The 23,939-nt window shown below is 41.8% G+C and overlaps 1 long non-coding RNA gene and 1 other non-coding gene across 2 annotated transcripts; both read right to left on the bottom strand.

Moving 5' to 3' along the window:
• Window positions 1-20,700: 20,700 nt before the first annotated feature.
• LOC106803484 (uncharacterized) lies at window positions 20,701-23,767 on the bottom strand. Its single transcript, XR_001392553.2, has 2 exons — window positions 23,494-23,767; window positions 20,701-21,099 (listed from the first exon to the last, which is right to left on the bottom strand). It is a non-coding gene; the product is annotated as an uncharacterized LOC106803484 (long non-coding RNA).
• LOC147914577 (small nucleolar RNA SNORD123) lies at window positions 21,197-21,266 on the bottom strand. The gene has a single exon (XR_015555158.1). It is a non-coding gene; the product is annotated as a small nucleolar RNA SNORD123 (small nucleolar RNA).
• Window positions 23,768-23,939: the final 172 nt, after the last annotated feature.

The raw sequence follows: 23,939 nt of genomic DNA, 5'->3' as shown, positions 1-23,939 counted from the left end.
TTTCATAGTCTCTTCATCGGCTCTATATCTGACTCCCTTTGATCTGGAGACCTATGAACAACAAAAACAAAATAAACAAACAACAAAAAAGTTATCTTTGAAGAAATATGACACAGTAATCACTCCCATTTGTAAAAGTGAAGAATGGGAGGCACACGTCGCTCACATCAGTCCCAATCGGAAAAATTGCCGTGTCTCCCTTCCCTGGGGTAAGGTATTGTGTTTCTTCAATCCTTTACAAGAGTTACTGATATTTATAATATGCTGGAACTATATTATTGCTCTTCTCAATGCTGTTGAAATGCAGATGCGTTCTTTAGCAAAGGTTACAACTGTTTTTTTTAAACTCTTTAGTTTGACTTTGGGGTGTTTCCCCATTAGTGTTTGGGTATGGGGTACTGAAGATTTTCTTCTCTTGCTTATATTATGACTGATACAGAGCCCAAAGATTGACATATTATGCATGGCATAGTTGTCTAATTATGTAACCTTAAACGTCCAAGAGGAAAATTCATAATCACTTCCAGGCAGTGATTAATGATTTTTGCTCTTTCTTATAATATGTTTCAGTCTCAAAAGCAGAAATGATAACACCCTAGTGTGCCCCCTTTCCATGTTGCATAAAGACTGAGATACAGCCATGTCACTAATCTGTAGAGAAGGCTCCAAACCGGGGAAAGTAATTCAGAGCGGGGATTGTGAAAATCAATCAAGGGAAACCTCAGTTAAAATGGAGTCTGGGAGCCTTGTAGAGGGCGCTCTCATGCACACACCTTCCTCACAGCTTACAATTTCCAGCAAAAATGTGCAACTACTTTGCTACTCCAGCAAGAGCAAGGAAGATTTTCTGCTTGCTCAGCAACAGCTCAGCCAATGAGAAGCACTGCAGCTCAGCCAATGAGAAGCCATCACCATCCTGAACTGTTACTTTCCTCCAATGAACTTTCAATTAGGGTAGTCCCTCTCAACTCCCCTTTTCCTTATAAAAAGCCTTCCATTTTGTATAACTCCTGGGGGTGTCTCTCTGCTTGCTAGATGGGATGCTGCCTGATTCAGGAATTGTTTGATAAAGCCAATTAGATCTTCATATTTACTCCTTAAGTAGTAGAGAACTTACTCCTGAGAATCACAAAGGGCAGAGGTACAGCAAAATGTGGGTATCCCAGAAGGAGCTCTTCATTTGGCTTTTCCCCTATTTCTGAAGCTTAATAATCGTGGACATTAGAAGAAAGATGAATTGACATGAGACTGATTTTATCCACAGACCTGAAATGAGATCCAGAGTCCATGCTTCCTAATTAGACTCAGATGATCAGCCTGGCGCTCAGGTGCCCTGGGGAAGTGATGAAATCTGCTTTTGATGCCTCTCTCCTATTTCTTCCTTTCTGGACCCCTGGGCATTTTCTCTTTAACAGCCCTCTTCTTTCCCACCACCATCCCCCTTCCCCCATCATTCCACAAGCCCCCTGTCCCTCCGGACAACCCAGGAATCTCAGGTTCCCTGGAGGAGTAAATCCTCTTAGAGCCAATCACTCTCCTGCTTTAACAATCAGAGTGAGAGCTACTTGAGAACCTCGAACTAAAATGACACAGTGGTGTCTGATGACAGCTTCTGTGAAATCAACTTTAAAGTGTTGCCTATTCTTCTGCTCAGCCACCTCTAACTTTTGCCACTATTCTTATACTTTAAAGCGACATTTCCACCATTCTTTGTGAGTCTTGCTACAGTCGGGGGCCAAAAGCAGTAAAATGCTGATGCAACCTTAGTGTTACATAACGTTCAGCCCTTGCAATGTTTGCATTTTAAAGAGGACCAGAGGGAGAGGAAGGAGCCCTGTTCCACTGGTGTAATTTAAGACTCACACTCAAGAGGAGACAAGATAGAGGAGACAGATATTCTGCAGTGGGGGACTTTCCAGGGAGCCATCACATCAAGACTCATTTATTAAACCCCACATATATCCATCGATCCATTCATTCAAAAAGAAATATTATTGAGCACTAAATACGGGCTTGGCACAGTTTTCAGGACAAAACAGATGGAAATCCCTGAACTTGTGGAGCTTACTTTCTAGGGAAAGTATCATTTTACTAATAAAAGTAAAGTATTTGGTTTGTTATAAGGAGATCGGTGCCCCAGGGTGAGAGGATAGTGCTCAGTGAGGGGTACCAGACATATAGGGAGACGGGGTGAAATTTTAAATGGAACCGTCAGGTAGGCGTCACGGAGAAGGTGACATGTGGACAAAGGCTTGAAGGAGGTGAGGGCATGTAATAACAAGTCTGACTCCGTTTTGGATGTTTGACCGCTGACAGGGTTCAAGCGCACCACCGCCGTGCCTTCTCCTTCTGCCCCACGTCAGAGGGGGCGATGGTGCCGGGGGAAGTTCCCCCACACAAGCTAGACCCCTGCTAGAATAGGCTGTGCAACCTGCGCTGTCACAGAGGGCCCCGTGCTCAGAGGGTCTCCACACTTGGTTTAATGCTCTCCTGCGGACATCTTGAAATTCTTAGTCGTTTTTCATATGGGGCCCCATATTTCATTTCATATTTCACATTTCATATTTTCATTTGCACTGGGTCCTACAAATTATATAGATAGCCCTTCCTCCAAGCTCTGAACCAGAGCTTGGAAGAGTTCTAACATCAAATGCAAACTTGGCCTTCCAGGTTGCTAACAACAGTATCACTTTTTAACTTTTGAGATAATTGTAATGGTAACTTCTGAGATACAGTTTGAGAAAATTGTAGATTTGCATGCAGTTGTAAGAAACTCTTCAGAGAAATTCCAGATAGGCTTTACTTGGTTTCTTCTAATGGTAACATCTTGCGTCAAAAGTATCTTTTTTCAAGATGTGAGGATAGAGCATCTCTTCTGTAACAGCTTGTTAGCTGTATTTAAATATTTAGTTAAGCGGGGCTCTTTTTGCTGTTCCTTTTGTCTGCAAATGTTGGGATTCAAGCTACTACCACTACTCTGTGCAGCAAAACTTTAAAAAATAGGCTATGCTCCTTCTCCATTTCTTGTCTCAGACTTTTGCCTTTCCACTCCCAATAGCTGCTCTCATTGACCTTCACATGGTTAAAACCAATGAGCAATTCTCCATTTAGCTGACCTCTCAACAGCATCAATGGAATTGATTTCTGTATCTTCCTGGACCTGCTTCCTTCTCCTGGCTTCCAGGACACTGAGCTCTCCCAATTTTCCTCCTATCTTGTTGGGCAGTCATGAATCCATTGCTGGTTCTTCCTTTCCCCCTAATTCTGAGCCCTGGTGCTCACTTCTTGCACCCTACTCTTCCCGTTCTCATCCCATTTCACCATCTCTGAACTGAAGACTCCCAAGCCCGCCTTTTGGATTTCAGACTTGACAATCCCAACTGCCTGCCCAATGAATATTTTGTTTCATGACTTTTATTCTAAGAGAATCAAATTTCTTAAACCAAGATTAAATGCAGTATAATGTTAGAAAGAGAATGAAAATTATATTAAGTAGTAATTATTTGGCCCATTTCTAATTGTTGCCCAATAACTGCTAATGTGTTTCTGGATTACGTTTCATTTTATTCTTCTACTTTGAGGACTCCAGGAATAATCTGAGATGCATGTTTCTTCTACTCCAACATGACATATGTATTTGTAAATTGGATTTTCTGTTTTTACATTATTTCCAGTCATCTGCAGCTTTTAAGATTTTGAATTAAAATTTATTTTTGAAATACTTTGCAATTCTAATCAATTTATAAAATGTTGTGCAAGTTGTCTTTCTTTTTATCTTTTCAGGCTTATTCTTCTGAATCAAAGGCAGAAGGCAACTTCCCTTTTATATATATGAAGCTTATTTCAATGTCACTACTCCAACCTGACCCTCTGATTTGATGGTTTAGATTAGCAGGAAAGCATTATTCTAAAAATATGTAGGTAAAAAATCAACCACTTTGTGCTCATGTGAAAGCGTTGCTCAGAGCCCCTGTAAGTCTGCCCAACACCACTGCCTGCGTAGGACAACGAGTTAACTAGCAGTTCTAATCATTCAGGAAAAAGATTTTTCCACTAAATGAAGAACAGATCTAATTGAAGTAGGTTAAGCCAGTTGAAAATGCTTTCTATGGAAGTGAAAAATTGTTAAATATTGGCATTTTCACCTGGGTTAACTTAATATGTACAGAAAACTCAATATGAAGAGTGATGAAATTGCTAACTAGCAGCACAACTCAGAAAGAGATGATTCAGAACAAAGGAAAAAGACAAGGACACCCTGATCCCAAGCGGGGCTCCTCCAAGCCCAGAGCCAGCGTGGTCTCCAGGATCCTCCTCAGCAGTGGCCAGGAGGGGCCAGCGCAGGTCATGGGAGCACAGAGCCGTCCTCCCTTGGAGCATCTCTCTAGATGTGTGCATCAGGGAAAATGCGAGTAAAAACTCTAGAGCCATGAAAACCCAGCTGATAAAGACAGCATAATCATAATAATAGCTTTTATTGTCCTTTTCATTCAACATAAAGATAACCCATGGTCATTGTGAAAAATTTAGAAAATAGAGAAATCATAGTCGAGAAAGTGATAATCACTCATCTGTGTACATACAGTTGTTTTTTTCACACATACTCACATAAATATACAAAATTAGACTATCTACTTTATAGATTATTTTACAACCTGTGTTTTTCACCTATGTCATTACATAATTATATTATAAACAATTTTTATAAGAATGTCATAAATAGTTTCCATGTCTTGAAATAGGCTTTGAGAAGAGAGTGAGATTCAAGTGGTTTCATAATAGCTATGTAATGGATGGAATAAAATTCATTTGATTATTCTTCTATTGTGAGATATTTATGTTGCTTCCATCTTTTTACTGTGTATAAGAGGGCCACAGCGACAATTTCTGTCCCCAACTTCTGTAAACCTCTCTTATTATTTCTTTAAATTAATTTGGAGTGAAATGGTATGTTCATTTTCAAAGCTCTTGCTAAGTATTTCCCTTCATAACATTTATACAAATTTACACGCCCATCAACCAGACATATAAGAGGCCAAAATACATATTTGATCATCCTTGTCAATTAGGTAGATGAAAAAGATATATCATTGTTATTTCATTTCCTAATTTTTTAGCAAAATTAATTTTTATGTTTTATATCGATTTAATTGCTCCTTTTATGAATTATCCTTCATTCGTCTTTTATTTCGGATTTTCTTTTTCTTAAGCCCTCCATATATTTGGTGTCGCCCAGATGGTCCATGTCCTGGCAGTATATAGTCACCTTGGTTTTAGGACTCAATCGTTATGGGAGTTCAGTCCCCCCAGGCTGACCGCCAGGAATCAGCTCACTGCAAAGCATCCGCTCCGCATTACTTCTGGGAAACCCAGTTCCTCCACATGTGAATAAGCCTAGCTAGTGGGCTGACATCACTGCCTGCTCTCTGATTTCCTCTGTCCATCTTGCTCTGGCTCCCGCTTGTCCATGTCTACCATCAGGATGCAGTATTGGGAAGCCACACAGCTGCCACCAATGGTCAGGAATACTCTTGGGAGTTAACAGAGAAATTGTCTTCTCTGTGGTGGGAAAACTGTAGTGCCAACCCTGTAAACTCTGTGGATGCCCGTCCTTACCGTAAAAGAATTTGCCTGGCTTCAGAGATGGGGTGAGTAACCGGGGAAGGGGAGGTAGAGTGACTGTCTGTACCTGGGAGCGTCTGGGATCTGGCTCAAATAGCCAAATGTGCCCTGTTTTACAAGCTTTCTAAGCCTTTGCCTGTGACAAATGTTGCAAATATTTTCTTTAGTCTGTTGCTTCCATTACAATTTATTAGATTGAAGTATGTAACTTACTTTGTTTCTTCATAAATGAAATAAAGTGTTGACTTCTCTTTATGGAAACATGATCTCCTAGGTATTCTGAAGCTCCTCCCACTGCAGAACACCTGGAAAAGATGGATAAAAAAAAACTAAACTTCTTTAAAATGCATAGCTGAGCTCACAAGAAAGTAAGGAAACTCCCAAGGGCTAAAAATAAAGAGAGAATAGAAATTCACTTGGTTGCTTTGTGTGAGCTGGAGGAGAGGGTAAGTGAGGCTTGGTAACCAATGACCAAGAGGCTTTAGATTTTAATGGTGGCAGGAAATAAGGCCTTGGGACATGCAAAACACTGTGATGAAATTACTCCCCCTGTCCCCACCTCAAAAGCTAGCCCTACTGATTGACTATATCCTCAGTGAAAGAGTACATAAAACATCACTCACCAGTGAAGAGATAGTAAAGCTGCCTTCTCCTGGCTCATGGTGGGAAAAACTCTTCCCCTAAAAATTAGAACTGCAAGATTTCTCTCATAAAGATTTTGAGTTTGATGTTACTATACTTGGGATCCCCAAAGGAGGAAATTAGCAACAACAAAAAAGCAATTTCAATATGGTATCGCTCCTAGGATGCCCAAAACCTTCTCCAAGGGACGTATTTTCATCCAGAATACTCAGGATTTTCACAGATAAAGCCCCACTGAGCACAAACTCATGATCTAAACTTGAAAATCACAAAAAGAACAATCTATCATGCATGCAAGTCAGCAGGAAACACCAATAGTGGATTCAAACACTAGAATAATAGGATACCGATGACAAAATTAGCATCCTTGAGATGACTAATGCCATAACAGAAAATAAGTTCAATATTTTTACAAAAAGACCATGTATGTTCTAACAGTGAAAATTAGGCCCATTGAAAATAAAAGCTTAGGGCCGGCCCCGTGGCTTAGCGGTTAAGTGTGCGCGCTCCACTGCTGGCGGCCTGGGTTCGGATCCCGGGTGCGCACCGACGCACCGCTTCTCCGGCCATGCTGAGGCCGCGTCCCACATACAGCAACTAGAAGGATGTGCAACTATGACACACAACTATCTACTGGGGTTTTGGGAGGAAAAAATAAACAAAATTAAAAAAAAAAGTTTTTTAAAAAAAAAGAAAGAAAATAAAAGCTTAATGGGCAAGTTAAAATAAGGAGTTAAACCAGATGTATCTAAAATGCAAACTTTTGGCAATTACCTAAAGACTGATTCACCCGAATTAATATCATTTCAAATATAAGGAGAGCCTGGTCTGACATAATCCAGTGTGGATGCCCAGCATTTGGGAGTAGAGGGAAGATCAAATGACAGTGAAGGATCAGGTTGCCCTAAAGTTTTGGATAAGGAATTTCCTGATTGGCAGCATCACCAATATTCTAGGTAAGGAAGCTTTCGAGGTAAACAGAATAGCCACACTGCAATTATATCTATAAACTAATTATAGGTTGTTTTCTAAATATTTATGCTTAACATTGAAAGGATTCCATAGTGTGGCAGACACTGCTCATGTTCCACAATATCAACTTCCTCAGCTTCTACAGCAATAAAAACCCTAAATTTTGTCTGAGCATTAAGCCATGCTAAAAAATGAGTTTATTCTTGAGATTACATTCTGAATAATGGGATTGAACAGAAATGATATGTGAGATCTCCAAGTTGTGCCTTGGTAAGGTAAGGACAGGTAAGGACATATCATCCCTCTTACTGCCTCCTTACTTGTGTATGTGGTGGTAAGAAATGTAGGGCCATGAAGACAAGAAAATGACCAAGGCGTGGCATAAGCAACAAGGAAGAAGGAGCCTGGGTACCTGATGACCTTGTGGAGCAGAGACAGCAGTTTAGATTTTATGTGAGAAAGAGCTAAACTTCTTTTGCGCTTAAGCCACCATAAATTTGGATTGCTCCCACACACACCTGCATCTGTAGAGCAGCGTTTGATACCTGGAGGTGCAATGTTGCCTTTGTTAAGACCTAAAATTGATGTCATTGGCTTAGAGGAAACATTTTGATAGTGGGGGGCAAAGACACAGATCTTGGTGGCTGGAAAGCTGGTGATCCTCGTTATGCAGTGACAAAACTTTCCGTGACACTGCCATCTGCAGTATCTTGGGAGGCAGAACACATGCCATCACCAACATTCAGGGAAATGGTCAGAAAATTCAGAATATTGGTGTGTTCTGGCTGCTACTTGATACATAAGACAGGTGAATTAAAACTAGAGCCAGCCAGATATTAAGCAAAAATGGAAGGGCCACAGCTCTGCAAAGTCATGTCTCTCTTGAGGAAGAGACTCATTCCCATATAGTCAACTGAGTTGACTAATGGTTCTCTTGGGATTTTGCAAGGTTGATAAAACCAAACTCTACCCCAAACTGAAACAGTGACAATAGGCAGCTCAGAGGAGACTGCAGGGGCAGGAGACAGGACTGTGTAACGACAAGTCATTCTCATCTTCCTCAAATAAGGAGTTTCCTGTCAGACAATGGAAGGTCAGAATGAAGAAATTTCCTTCCCACCAAGACTATTGTTCCAGACGCTATCAAGGTAGTTATCGTTAACTTGAAAGGAACTCTGGCAGAGCACAGAGGTGAGGAAATAAAATGCAGAATTTTAAGGTTTAAATGGCAGTTACTGCTAAGTTTTTGAGGAAATTATGTTGCCAAATAAGCCACAGGCAAGCCTGCATAAGTACGTGATTGGTGACCCGCTGCCACGCTGTCGGAAGTTGTACTTGCCCAGCTGGACCACAAAGGCTAAGGGACCAGCAAGGCACTGCCAGGAGACAAAGACAGAGGCCATGGAAGACAATGACAAGGATCTCCTTCCAGAGAGCTCCGCCCAGGGCTGCCAGACAGAGTGACCAAGGAGTTGAGTCCACTCCCTGGGCAGGGACTCATCAGAAGGATTTGTTAACTAGTTAAAGGGCCTATAGCTGCTATTTATCTTCCATTGGGAGATTCTTTTTTCATTGAATTTTTCTGTTCCTACTCCACCATTGTATATTGGATGTGATGAGTGGGCAGAAAACTTATCTTTTAGTTTATAACTGCTAGATTGAGGGACCAAGCCTGGACATAGTGGAGATATCACAGACTTGGAGGTGAATGCAATACCAATATGCGACTTAGGATTGCCATCCTTGGGTATGGAGTAGAGGTGTTCTTTACACAAGAAGATGGGTAGGCACAGATATTTGGATGGCCAGAGGGGCCAACTAAGTCAGGACCAAGGCAGAAAGCAATAACAATTGTTTCTTTTATAGTATGTAATATCATATACTATATACTATATTTAGCTGGGCACATGGCTACGCAGAATCATGGTCTGACCATGTAAATAAGTTCCAGCCAAGGAAATGCGTGTGCAGCTTCCAGAGCATGTCCACATAGGCAAGAGTAGGCACTCTTTCTCCTTTCTCCCTTCCTCTTCCTCCTGGCTGGAACTTCAGGGTGGTAGTTAACCATATTGAACCATGAAGACATGGGGAGCCCACCAGGAATGGCAGAGCTACTGAGAGAAGGAGCCAGGCCCCTGAGGAATTTGTGAAGTATTATATCATGATGGCTCTTTCTTTTCCTTTTGCCTAAAAATCTTCTCCAGTGTTTAAGTCCCTGTTATTTTGGGTCTCTGTCATATATGGCCCAATTAAATCCTTATTGCTACACATAGTGAGGTTAAGTCATTCTTGAATAATTCTGTCATGGTCTTTGCACACTGTTTTGTTAACGGATCCAAGCAAATTATGAAATATCTGAAAATGGTGAACTAAACCAAAAATTATAGCCAAATAACTATTGTAGATGTGTGTGCATGCATGGGTGTACACACACACACACACACACACACACACAGACACATACACACTTGTACATTGGAAGGTGAAGCAGCAAAGAATAAATTAGATCCCCTTTCTTGTAAGGAATTAATGGGTATAGTGGAGCATAGGAGCGGGAGGACCAGTTTACATGCCAGGAGCCTGGGCATCAGATGTAGCTCTGTCCCCACCTGGCCCTGTGAATCCGGGAAGGACACGTCATCACTCCAGCCTCAGTGTCTTCATCTGGATGATGAGGTTGAAGATCAATGATCTTGAAAATCCCTTCTGGCTCTCAAATCTTATCTGGACATTAACAAAGTCATATTAATTTTGCAGTTTCATAATCTGCAATTATACATTCTCATCTTCAACTCCTTCTGCTTGCTGACCTCGGGAATGGAAGCCATTAAACTTGGAATAAAAATGCTTAGAAGTGAAGTTCGCCTTTTTGTTACGAAATAAAATTAAAGCGCCCAGAGTGCTTTGTCAGTTCAAATGATCATTTGGATGCAGAAAAGCCCCAGTGCATGGGTACCAAAGACAGCAAGCCATCTTTTCACTCTGCTACTGCATTCAGTTTTTCTCAGAATTGGGAAAAAAAAGAAAAGTCACATTTTGAACCAATGAGGTTCAAACCAAATGAGGTTCTCTTTTTTAAAATTCAGATCGTTTGGAGGACATTCCCACCTATTTTTCTAAATAAAAGGAACCACGGGGCCCTGATGCCTTTATGGTATGGCCAGAGCCATAAGAGATTTCTAAGGGCCACTGAGATTTCTAAGTAGCTTGCTCCTTGCCTTACATCCGGCTATTTACCCTGAGGGGAAAATCAGTCCAGGCAGGTATCCTCTGCTCAGGTCATTTCTAGACATGTCCAGTCAGCCTGATCCCAATCTTAACTGTAAGATCTGTTATTGCCTAGATTGGTAACACCTTCCGTGAAATCCTAAAACCTGCAACTCCTTTTGTCCCCAATCTCTAAGGAATGATATCTTGACAGGCAAAGGATTCTTCTTACGGAGAATTGTAACTTGGGGCATTCTACATTTAATGTGACTTGTACAAAACTTGGACTGTCTTAAAATGTAGATTTTCCTTAAATTCGTGAACTGGGAAAAATGAGCTACTGTATCATACAAATGATTTCCCCACATTAGGCAATGTCATTCTCTGAGTTAGAGCAATTTACCCAAATCCTTAGTATTTTTGTCGCATTTTAAAATTTTTGGAAACAATCTAAACATAGTAATATAGTCTTTCATTTTATTTTCATTCTACAAGCAAACATTTTGAGTACCTGGTTACGTAAGCCACTGTGCCTGGCACTGTGAATACAAAGAAGAAAAAACCTGGTCCCTGTCTGAAGAGCTGACATTCCAGAAAACAAAATTCCTGAGCATAAAGACTGCAAGGGGAAGGAAATGATAGGGATTTAGTCTTAGGAATGGCAAGATTTTATATTAATTCTGATTTACTTTCAGACAGTAACGAGCAGGCTGTATTTGTTAATATCCTCTAGACAGTGGTTCTCAAAGTGTGGTTTCCAGGCCCGCAGCATCAGTATCACCTGGAGACAGGTTAAGGATGCAAACTCTTGGGCCTCACCCCAGACTTACTGAATCAGAAACTCGGGAGGTTGTTGTGCACCAGTTTGATTTTTTTTTTTTTTTTTTTTTTTGGTGAGGAATATTGGCTCTGAGCTAACATCCATACTAATCTTCCTCTCTTTTTGTATGTGGGATGCTGCCACAGCATGGCTTGATGGGTGGTGTGTAGGTCCACGCCCAGGATCTGAACCTGTGAACTCTAGGCCACCCCAAGGCAGAGCATGTGAACTTAAACACTAAGCCACAAGGCTGGTCCCCCAGTTTGATTTTGTTTTTGTGAGGAAGATTAGCCCTGCGCTAACATCCGATGCCAATCCTCCTCTTTTTGCTGAGGAAGATTGGCCCTGGGCTAACATCCATGCCCATCTTCCTTTACTTTATATGGGATGCCACCACAGCATGGCTTGACAAGCAGTGCATTGGTCCGCAGCCAGGATCTGAGTTTTGACAAACCCTCCCAATGATTTTGAGGCATGCTCAAGTTTGAGTACCACTGGTGTAAAACAAGTATCAACAACCTGGGGGCCAAAGGTGGCCCTCTGCTAGCTTTTGTAAATAAAGTGTTATTGGAACACAATTCGTTTATGTATTGCCTAGACTTACAACAGAGACCATATGGCTCATACAACCTAAATATTTACTATCTAGTCTTTACAGGAAAATTCACCAACCCCTGGTCTAGTGCACAGGAGAGGCAGTGGTGAAAATCTAGCCTCTGAGGACAGCAATGGTGCAATCTGAACCCCATCTACGCCTTCTAGTTTAATGGTGGGGGAAGTTACTTAACCTCTCTGTGCCTCAGTGTTCCCATTCACAAAGTGGTGATAATAACAGTTTCCAGCACACACAGTTATGGTGAGGGGTGGACAGGTTAATATTCCAAACCTCTTAGATCAGAGCACGGTAAGCAGGAAATACTCAACACATGTCAATTATCAATAGATGAAAGAAACATTGCAAGACACTTCACTGAGGATTGCCAGAGCCTCAGATGTCGTGACTTTGTGGATGCAGTCTCCATATCTGGATGAATCACGTGCCACGCACCTAACGAGGCTCTGGGGAATGAACTAGAAGACAATCCAGCCTACTCAGAGAGTGTAGGAGTGTTTAACTTGGTGGAGGCTGAAAGGCGTGGCATGATTTTCTGGGAACAAGGTACCTACAAGCCATTTCCTTACCCGCCCAAGATCTTGACATGTTTCCCTGGGGTGAGCTGGAATGATATCATCTCCTGGGGGTAAGGTAGGTGAGATTATTGTAGCTCTTATGCTAGCATGATTAAATAATCATGTCTGTGCTGGCTGAGCTGAGAATTTAGGGGAGAGAGAGAGGAAACAAGGTCAAAAGGGTCTTGGTGCTACTTAGTGGGGAATCCCTTCTCAGTTCATATCCCACAGAGGCCCCTTCACTCATGCACAAAGCTGCAAAATCTGATCCTAGCAGAAGAGAAAAGATGTGTGTGTGTGTGTGTGTGTGTGTGTGTGAGAGAGAGAGAGAGAGAGAGAGGATCCCATAATATAGGCAATCTCTAAAGTAATAAACTTGGTAACAAACATTTTGCAGAGGATATTACAGATAAGCAAAATATTTTATAGAAATCAATTGATAAAAGTTGATATTTTAGTGAAACTTTGGGCAAGATAAGCAAATATTAAGAATCTGCAGTGATTCCATAAGATTCTGAACATGTCTCTCAATACAGCTTTGTGTGGAATGAGTTGCTATATAGGATACTCAGAGCAAGAATTCGAGAACCTTAGAGATGGACACGAAAACACTCACAACTGGGCACTCAAGTCTTTGTTCTCTTGGATCATTTCTTTCTCAGGACTATCAGAATCATCCATGCTTTAAAGACAGGTGACCCTTTGTACTGACAATAACCTGAGGTCTATGGTTGTCAACTAAACTGTGTATCAGATTCATCTTGGAAGCTTTTTCAAAATCACAGGTCTGAACTCACCCCCTTGAGACTAATTCACTAGGTTTAAGGTCAGCCTGGGCTTGTTGAAGTCAAGCACGTTAAAAAAAACTCCCCAGATATTTCTGATTAGTCACGCTCGTTAAGGGTCATGATAACCAGGTCCGTCGGGAGGCACTGACATCAAATTGGACTGTAAAGTTACTCAAGTTTACTGTGTTGAAACTTGTATAAGAAGAACAAACACTTCTGGGCTCCTCTGGTTCTTCATTTGCAAGTTGCTCCATAGAGGTGTATTTTCTCTGAACCACATTTTCAAACTTTGTTAAATGAATAAAGCAGTGCCCTTTTCCTCATGGCTCTTGTCTGCTCACCTTCCTGTGTCACACTGCCTCCTTCACTGAAGATTCCTCTTGGTGACTTCAACATCTACACTGATCACACACCTAAGATGCTGGCCTTCTATTCCATGACCCATCTGCTCTCCTTGACTCCAACCACCACTAACTTCACCTCACCTTTCATTGTCATGGACACACCTTGGACTGCTGAGCCTCCTCAACCTGCCCCTCCCTCATAAAGACTTCCTTCAGTTCACTTTCTCCAGGCTACCATCCCAATGATTCCTTGACCTCATCTTGTCCTCCAGCCCATTGACATTATCGTCATTTTGTCCCCACATCCCTTTAGTTAGCTTACATTGCATGACCATCCTTAAAGTCACTTCCTTGCAAACATCCTCAGCTTTCCTGCTTCTCTCTTTTACTGTTGCCTGGGGAAACCATCTCCGGGTTGCACCCAATCATTGGCCTTCTCTGCACCAGCACCTGACCTGCTAAACTTTGCTGGAGAAAATCCCAGTAGCATGTGGATGGGGTTCTTTTTAGGATGATGACCACAAACCTCAACCTCATTCAATGCAGCACCAAGATTCCAGTAAGTTTGTTTTTCTAATTTCCAAGATGTCAATTTCATAGCTTCTCTTCTCTTCTCTAAAGTTCATGCCCTCTTTCTACTCCCCACCAGAACCTGACTTCATACTTCATTAGGAAAACAAAAGTTCTCAGAGGAAGAGGACTTCATCTGCAGGAACAAAACTTCCATTCCTGCCTGTGCCCGGTCTCCCCTTGGTCCTCTCTCCTATAACAATGCTAAGACAAGCCCTGCTTCTCTCCAAACACAAATTCTATTGTCTCTTATCTTTCCGAGGCCTTTGTTCCTAGGATTATCCTGTTTCTCTACTACATAGTCAATTTCTCTCTGTCCATGAAGGTATTTCAATCAATGTATAAACATGCTTTGAATGACCCACTTTAAAAAATAGCCCTCTGTGCACACATCCCTCCAGCTGCCCCCCGTTTCTTTGTTCTTTTTCAGGACGAAATTGCTCTAATGAGCTCCCTCCGCCTACTGTCTGTACTTCCTTACTTCCCGTTAACCTTCCTTATTGAATTATGAAATCTTGTGAGCATACAGAAAAGAATTATAATCTAATGAACACCCACCAAACCAGCTCTATCCAATCTTAACATTTTTCAATATTGCATCATATCTTATTTTTTTTTAATGGAAAACAGAATCACAGATAAAGTTGGTGGCCCTTGTTTATTGTTCCACAATCTCCCTTCTCCCTTCCCTCCCCAGAGATAAAGAGCTTGAATTTAGTGTTTATCATTTCTGTGCTATTTAACTCTTGTGTATGTATCGACACATTATATAGATATGATTTTTTGGTTTTGATGCTTTATATAAACTGGCAGTATACTTCATGTCCTCTGCAACGTTGCCAACTGGGCTGTATAGAATGTAGATTTTCAACTTTACAAGAGTGGCCAAAATGCCTTCCCAAGTGATTGTACCAACCTACACTTCTAAAGTTTCCCTTGCCAATATCTGAGAACAGTTGGTGTTGCCAGACTTTTTCATTAGTGCCAATCTGATTGGTTTGACATGGTGCCACCTTGTTTTAATTAAATTTCAATGATTATTAGGGAAGTTGCATTCTATTCTTATGTTTATTGGCCATTGAGCTTCCTGTTTCATTTGCATGTTTTTCTATTGCTTCCTCCTTCTCCAGTGGATTGGTAGGAGTTTGAAAATACATTCTGCCTACTATCTTTTGTCATTTGTATGCACTGAAAATTCTCCCAGGCTATGGCTTGCTTTTGTATTTCATCATACGGAAATTCTAAAGTTTAATGTCATTTGCTGTTTTGATTTTCTTTTTTTCTTTGTGGCTGGTTTTTGTATCTTATTTTGAGAACTGCTTCCCTCTCCAGAGGTCATACAAACAGCATCTTATATGTTTTCCTAAATGTTTTAATGTTTTGTTTCTCACTTTGGCTTTAATTCACTTTGAAGTTATTTCTATGAAAAGTTTGAAGGAGGTGTCTAATTCAATGTCTTTACATCGGGGTTGTCAGCTGTCTTAGACCTGTTTATTGCGTCACATGTCAAAGATGGCATATATTTGAGTCTGTTTATGGGTTTTCTGTGATATTGTTCTCTTTGTCTACCCCTCCACCAATATCTCAATGTCTTAGTTTTCATAGCTTTAAGAACAATATTGATAGCTTATGACTTCCACTTACTTTGTTCATTTTCTGCAGAAATTCCTTAACCACTCCTAGACATTCGCTCTTGCCTTGCTTATAAATTTTAGGATCTACTTAAGCTCCACACAGCCAGTTGAGACTTTGATTGGATCTGCATTGTATCTAAGAATGAATTGGGAGCCTGGATATTTCTGAATGAATATTTCATATTCAAGATATTATATACTGAATCATTCCATACATAAATGTGGGATAGCATCTATTTATTTAGGCCTTCTTTAGGATCTTTAAATTTAGTTTTTTAAGTTTTCCACAAAGGTCCAACATATCTTTTGCCAAAATTATTCTTAGGTAATATATCAACATTTTTTGTTAATGTTATCTTTTCTAAATTATATTTTCTCATATTTGCTGCTGGTTTATGGGAACACAATTGATTTGTACATTGAGATTCTATCTAGCAAACTTGGAGAACTTTCTGTTTATCTGTAGATATTCTTAAGTGGTTTTACTGGAGGAAATTATATTGTCTGCAATTAAGTTTGTTTCTTCCTTTTCAACCATTGTTTCAGAGTTGAAGTGTTGATATGTGCATGCTTGACTTTCTCTTTCAAGTGAATGTCTCCTACTTTTCACGATTAAAAGTCAAGTTTTTTGTTGATTTTTTTTTTTTTGTAGATAGTCTATCAAATTAGGTAAATTCCCTTCCATTACCTGTCTAATAGCTAAGAGGATTTTTTTAAAATGAGAAATACATGTTGAATTTTATCAAAGCATATTATGTAGCTGTCGAAAGGCTCATATGGTTTTTCTTCTTTAGTCTGTAGATGAGGTGATTTATATTAGCATATTTTCTAATGATAAAACATCCTTGAATTTTTGGGAGTTTGGCCTATGATTTTTCTATTCACTAGAATAACTTTAATAAAATAGGGATTTACTTTGCCTCGAATATTTGGTAGAATCTTCCTAGAAAGGAAGGCCTCTTGCCTGTTTCACTTCAGTACTTACTGATTTAGTTTCTTTAATGGTTATAAGTGTATTTGGATTTTCATTTCTTCTTTAGTTAGTTTTCTGAAGCAAAATTTTTCTAGTGAGTTATTTATCTTGCCAAAGGTTGGTCTATTTTATTAATATAATTTTATTTTACTTTATATATATTTTATATAATTTTATTTTATTTATATAATCTATATATGGTATTTCCCCTTGCTCTGTTCCTTTGCAGAATTTTTTTTTTTGTGAGGAAGGCTCTGAGCTAACATCCATTGCCAATCCTCCTCTTTTTGCTGAGGAAGATTAGCTCTGAGCTAACATCTGTGACCATCTTCCTATATTTTGTATATGGGATGCCACCACAGCATGGCGTGATGAGTGGTGCGTCAGTCCGCACTCGGGATCCGAACCTGAGAACCCCGGGCCACTGAAGGGGAGTGCGCAAACTTTACCACTATGCCACCAGGCTGGGACCCCCTTTTCAGACTTTTTGAGTTGGACATTTAGCATGTTAATTTCAGTCCTTTTTTCCTAATATAAGGACTTAAGGCTAAATTTCTCTGTAAATACTACTTTAGCTACATTACGTAAGTTTTATATGCTGTATTTTTATACAACACATGAAATTTTCTGATTTCCATTACTTCTTTGTCACGTGTTATTAGAAATGTGGCTTACAATTGACAAATGTGAAGTTTTCAAAATGTTTTCTTTACAATTATTAATTTGTTAACTTAACGGCATGGTACTGATTATTCAGAATTCATTGAGGCTTGTTTTGTGGCCCCAGACTTGCTTAATTTTTGTAAATCTTGCAAGAGCGTTTGATATGTCCATTGGAATAACCTTGCTAATTGCTTTTCTCAGGATATCTAAATTCATACTATTTTTTTCTTGCGGATCTACAATTAGTGAGAGAAATGTGCTCTATCAATGATTGTGGATTTGTCAATTTTCCTTATAATTCTGTTGATTTTTACTTTTTATATTTTGAAACTATTTTGTTAGTTGCATATACATTTGTATTTCCTAATGACTTAATCTTTTTTAGATAGTGAATATTTTTACCACAAAAGATTCATTTTAAAATCTGTTTTTCTGATATTAGTATTTATAAACTAGCTTTGATTGATATTTGCCTGGTACATTTTTTTCCCATTGTTATTGTGCTTTCTGATATAATTAGATTTTTACATATTTCCTTAATGTCTACTAGTCCTTCTCTTTCTACAATTTTTTTTCTTTCTATTTCTGTCTTCTTTTCTTATCCACCCTTCAACTGGATTGGTCAAGTTGTCTATTTCCTCGTAACTATTTTAGAAGATTGCACTTATTGCTAGTCTTTTGCAATTACTATTACTATCCTTGATATTTTAGTAAGTGTTTAACTTCTAAAGTTAATCAATATTTCCACTCTTCCCTGGAATCTCATTCTCTTCCCCCATCTACTTCTTAGTCACTACTCATCCTTCAAATGTCAGCGCCAATGCCACCTTTTCAATTATGCTGGTCCTGGCTCCCCAGATGAAACCAGACATCTCTGAACTTGTCTTTCCTAGCATTTATCAGAGCTTATGATTACATAGTGGTGGGATCAGTCACTGATACCTACCTTCCCCAGTAGACGATAATTCCTAAAAGGGCAGGGATGGGATCTGTGTTGCTCTCATTCTCTTCTTAATGTGCAGTGATCGCCAGGCACGTGCTATGCAACAAACGTGGCTGAAGGCGGGAAAGCAGAGCGGCAGAGTGGGAGGGGGGGAAAGAGGGAAGGCTGAATGAGTGGTCACGTGGACAGATGAAGCTGCAGCGATGCTGGATCTGGAAGAGCCTATATGCCCTGTCAGTTAGGAATCGCATTCTCCTGCTACACTCAAAAGAGAAACAATGATGGACAAGACAAAAGGGAAAGTTCTTGCTCATGTTATGGTGTCTGGGGGTGGCAATCCAGGGCTGACATGGGGGCTCCTTAGGGTCACCAGGGATTCAGCCTCTTTTTTTCAGCTCTAGTGTCCTTGGTTCATGGCTTATATCTTCAAGGTTACCTTACAGTCCAGGATGGAGGCTGGAATTTCGACCATCACAATCAAGTCCCAGCAGGAATCAGGAAGTGGGAGGGAAGGGCAGGAAAGATCATGCCCAGTTAATCGGTTCTAGGAAGCCTTTCTTGGAATCCCACCAACTTACACCTTATTTGTCACAGCTAAGTTCCATGGTGTCACCTACCTGCAAGAAAGTTTTTTTTTTAAAGCCAAGTTGACTGTAATTCCAATAAAATCAGGAGGTCTGTGTTATCAGGATGATGGAGGGCACTGTTCGGGGATGGTCACTGTGGTGGGATGCTATAGACTGGGGGCAGAGGGAAACCAGTTAAAGGAGGTGTTGGCATTTTGGGTGAGAGAATTTGACATTCTGAATTAAGGCGACAACAATGGGAATGGAAAGGAGGGTCTGAAATGAGATTTGACAGATGGGCCCTGGGATGCCTGACAGCTCATCTTCCCACTGATTTGCTCCGGGAGACACTTTGCCTATTGGTTTAACTTCACTTAGTAGATACTCTTTTCAGCAAACTTAAGGTCATTATGAGTTAATCTCGCTGGTAAATGATGGAATAAACCAAGATAGATTAATTTGTATCTCTAAATCTATGTCGAGGAACATTATTTTTGAACACATATTTCCTAAGGTACTTACTTCCCCCAAAGCTCTATTTCTAAAGACAGGAATATAGAAGACATTGATTAATAAGCATCAAACATATCTTTTTTTAAAAGTACAGCCTTCTTTGCTTACAGACGCTCAAGATATATACAAGGCTCAATGTGAGAAAATAACACTCAGGAAACCATACGGATGCTTTAGCTCCGTGTCACAAACCATCTGTATTTTCTCTAGGTATTCCAAAAATCTTTTAAACCTAGCATTTTTTTCCTCTCCCCATACCATACTTACAAAAAGATAACTTGAAGTGTTTTGAGCACACTGATTTTATTTTAAGGAAATTGGGTTGCTAGAAAAATATATCTAGAAATTTAACCATAAAAACAAGGCCAAATAATTCTAGATTTCTGGAATACTTTGGTCTTCTGGAACACAGCTGAAGTAAAATACAATGTCTTTTATTAATAGGCCCTTACTGAAAGTGAGAAGAATTATTAAAGTTTTCTAAGAAAAAATAAGTGAGCACTTTTTGTTGAATATACGTTCTGGTTGTATCCTTGAGTTCTAGCTGTGGCTCCTAGTCAGTAGACTTTAAGAAGCTGCTCCCTTGAACATGGCTGTGAGGTAGGGGAAGGTGGCTTTCACCTGTGGAGTGGGTTCGGAGAGCCCCGAGGTGAGCAGAGCCTCACCTGGGTTGGGTGAGGGCCAGGTTGCTCTGTGTCAACCTCCATGGAACAACTGGTAACGGCAAAGCATGTTCCTCTGACCAGACGTGGGAAGCTCAAGGCAGCCCTGGATGGACTTGGGTGGAAACTCAGACTTCAGAGGAGGGGATGTGATGGAGTGTCCAGTGAAACAGACTGGCAGAGACTGGAGAGTGGGTGCTCACGTGGTTGACCTGGTCCTTCGGTTTAGGGTCTAGGAACTCGCACTTTGTACCATGCCCATTTATGCTCATTCTCAGATATGCCATAACTATTTCCTTCCGATTCCGTCTTACTTTCTGGGCTGCTCTTTTTGAATAAAACTGGCCTGCTGACCTCTGCTAGGGGAGTGGGCTGCTACCCACTTTAAGCAGCTGCTTAAAGAGGGAGAGAGTGTTTCTTGGGGGTAAAAAGAATCCTAAAGAAGCTCAAGGGACTTGAGTAGGGGCTGATGGCTCCCTGAACTCTCCCCACTTAGTGATTCTTCACCTGTCAAAACTTCGGGGAGCATCACAGCATTACCTGTAGCCATCATCACGGGTCTTCCAAACACCTACAATACAGGAACAAAACACAGCACTAGGCAATCTTAGTGAGATAAAAAACTGCCCATCTTCTTACCAATGTTTGGCCATGTTAAGAAAAAGACTGATGGGCTTGATCAGATGATCTAGCCATTTTTCCAGTTCTTAAATGCCATGGATCTAAAAGAAGGAAAACAGGAATAAAAAGAGAACACTTGTGGGTGATGATGTCCCCTGGCTCATCGGTAGGAAAATCCAGTTAGGATGTAAGCATCCAGAGGTAGCAGTTCTGGACTGAAGTTTTTCATGATATTAATACAATCTTATCGCATTGTAAAGATCACAGAAGTCAAGGTCTCCCTTTAAGGTCACTCCCAACCCACAGCAGCATCGTCATCTCTTCTAGGTGATGTTCTCGTCTGCCCCCTTCCTGCTCCTTTCATCCAAGGTGACAGTGTAGCGATGTGGCTGAAATTCACAGCACAAGGGAGGGAGGTAAAGACAAGACAATCAGTTAATAATTTCAGAGACATAGAGATCTTTCATATTTCCACTTAGAAACTGAGGTGAATCAGGAAATGGATGGCGTTTTTCAAGTCACATGAATCAGCGCCCCAGAATTCATCATTTTCACCAAGCATTTGGTTGGTTCTCTCACTCTTTTATACTATGTGCCTGGCTCACCTAAAACAGTTCAGGGAGAGCTATAATTTTATTTTTAAAAGAAGACAACGAAACTGTATTGTTTTGAAATGATCACCTCTAGTTTCACAATGTGATGAGAAGCAGCTTAATGTAGGAAGTGCTTTAGTGAGCAAAGACTTTTCAAAGAAAAAAACCCAAGACATTTCATTTGGAAAAAGGAAACACTTGTGGCTTCTTTAAAAAATTTTATTTGTAGAGAGCCTCCTTCGATGCTGGGCAGTGGGAGAGAATGTCACTGACATCATCTCCTTTCTCCTTAAATGCTTACAAAGGACATACCTGCCAGCAGGTTTGCATAAGCTCCAGATGAAGAGACTGTAGCTCAGAAAAGGTAAGGAACTTTCCCCAGGTCACAAAATGAAATCACAACATCAATTTAGGCCCATTTCACTTTAAACTAAGGATGCACTTTAAATTACAATTTGATTTCTCCCCCCTCTTTATGCTTATGATTAATTTGTTTGTAATTCATTATCAGTAAACACACATATTTTAACAATGCTTCCGTGTAGCCTGTAACATTGACCCCCCCACACACATAAAGTTACGTAATTTACCGAGTTAAATGTTGTTATCAGCCTTCCTGGGTTATGTTGTAGAAAGCTATTTTCTTCCCGCTGCTTAGCTCTCTACATGCCAAGAATTTTTTTTTTTTTTTTTTTTTAAGTGTACACGCCTTTAACTGCAATGCTGTGGGGCGAGGACAAGCATTCACTAAACACATTTGGTAATTTCTGTCTCCCTTTGCCCTAGTGGCTGGAGGCTCCACAGGTCCACCCATCCACCCAAGGGCTGCAAGATTCAAGTGGAAGGCAGCATCCTCCCTTCTCCCTGCCTCCTAGGAGCAGAGCAGCTGGGCTAGACCTTGGCCAGCCTCCTCCTTCCAGGGAGCCCTCTCAGACTTCTGTGCCACGTAGGCAAGAGAATCGGAATGTCAGGAATGGAGCTAGTGTCCCATGTGCCAAGCACAGAACTGAGAAGTGGTAAGCTTTTCATTAAAGCCCCAGGAACCAGGCAGCTGCCCAGCACCAGGCTGAGTGCCCTCACCACAATCCAGGGAAGAACGCTTCTCAGAGAGGCCCGCCCAGCCAGTGACATTTCCTCCCGGATGTCTTAAAGGAAATCCGAGTGAGGCCTTGAGTACCGGCAGCAGCTCTATCACCAGCGCGAGTGACAGACTGAGGGAGAGTCTGGAGGTTTTGGGCTGGGCTCAGCTTTCATGGAAAATTTCAGAATTGCTTTCATTTAATTCTTTTACTAAAGAATATTTCTAGAAAATAAAGACAAACCAATGTCAATTTGTATTTAATTGTCCTTCTCTTAGATCTGCGTGGCTACTGTGTGAGCCATGACACCGTCCACCCAGCCATGGGTTCTTAGTTTTAAGGATGAACTCAATGGCACAGTTAGGAGCACACTGGGCCATTCCCAGCCTCGCGAATCCCAAGAACCCGCCACAGGCTTGGAGTGGTTGTGTGAATGTGGCCCATAGGGCATCCTATGTCACTGCAGCAAGGGAGGGCAGTGGTGGGGGCCTTCATGCGTTTCCTTATGCAAGGGAAACTTTAAAGCCACCCTCTGAGGCCGAGATGGAGGAAAAAGGGCCCAGGGAGACTGTCCCCCACCCCCATCCAGGAGGAAAAGGTCACGCGCGGCCCTTCAGGATTCTGAACGGAAGTTTTGCAACAAAGTATCAAATTCTAGGAGTCTTGAAAGGTACTTTGCTTTCCAATTATGAATCTTTTTTCACCTGAGTACTTGCTCGATAAAGCCGAAAGATCCGGCAGAAGTGCAACAAGTAACATCTGCCCCAGAATTGGATGAGTCGACTCTGTCCATCCAGGGGCTGCTCTCTTAACGCTCAGTGTGGCTACTTGGGGATCCCCTGACCTGCCTCTCTGGTTCGTCGGATTTGTTCATTTCTCTAAGTTAACTCCGCCGAAATCGACTAGAAGTCCAGGAGGCGCACCCCTAAATCACTCCTCCAAGAACCCGCAGCAACTAACTCGCTCCGTCTTTAAAGAGTTTCCAGCTCAGAGCACGCATGAGGATGTCACACGAAAAGGACAAAATCACAAACTCGGAGTCCGGGAAGACCCGGCGGCCCCTGCCCACCCCTCTCCACATGGCTGGATTAGCCGGGAGACGCGCACGTACCTGGAGCCGACGCCGGCAGAGTGGGCGCGCCACGTCTCGATCTCGGCCCGCGCTGCCTCCGGCCCTTTATACCGCCCCTCTCCCCCCCTCCCCCCAGCAGCCACGTCTGAGCGGCAGGACAGGGGGGCGGGGGGAGCCACAGAAGGTCACCGCGAGGCGGGGGGAAGGAAGTCCCCGAAAGTCACCGCTCGGGCGCACTCGCACTAGGGAGGCAGGAGTGGGGCTCCTGGGGTGCAGAGGGAAGTCCTGGGCGCCGAGGGGGGGGGGGGTCCCGTCTCGGGAAGGGGCGGTGGCGGGGGAGGCCCAGGGAGGTCAGGCGCGGGGCGGGGCGCTCGGGTTTCACCCGGGCTGGGAGGGGGAGGAGGAGGCGCGGCGGCGGGGGCGTGGCCGGGGCGGGGCGGGGGCGGGGCGAGGCGGCCCCGCGCTCCGGGTCCGCGCTCCCCGCC

The sequence above is a fragment of the Ceratotherium simum genome, chromosome 18 (genome assembly GCF_057802395.1).
Source record: "Ceratotherium simum simum isolate JZ-2026a chromosome 18, ASM5780239v1, whole genome shotgun sequence".
NCBI lineage: Eukaryota > Metazoa > Chordata > Mammalia > Perissodactyla > Rhinocerotidae > Ceratotherium > Ceratotherium simum.
Note: the sequence above shows the minus strand (reverse complement) of the source record. Positions and strands in the feature narration are given on the sequence as shown.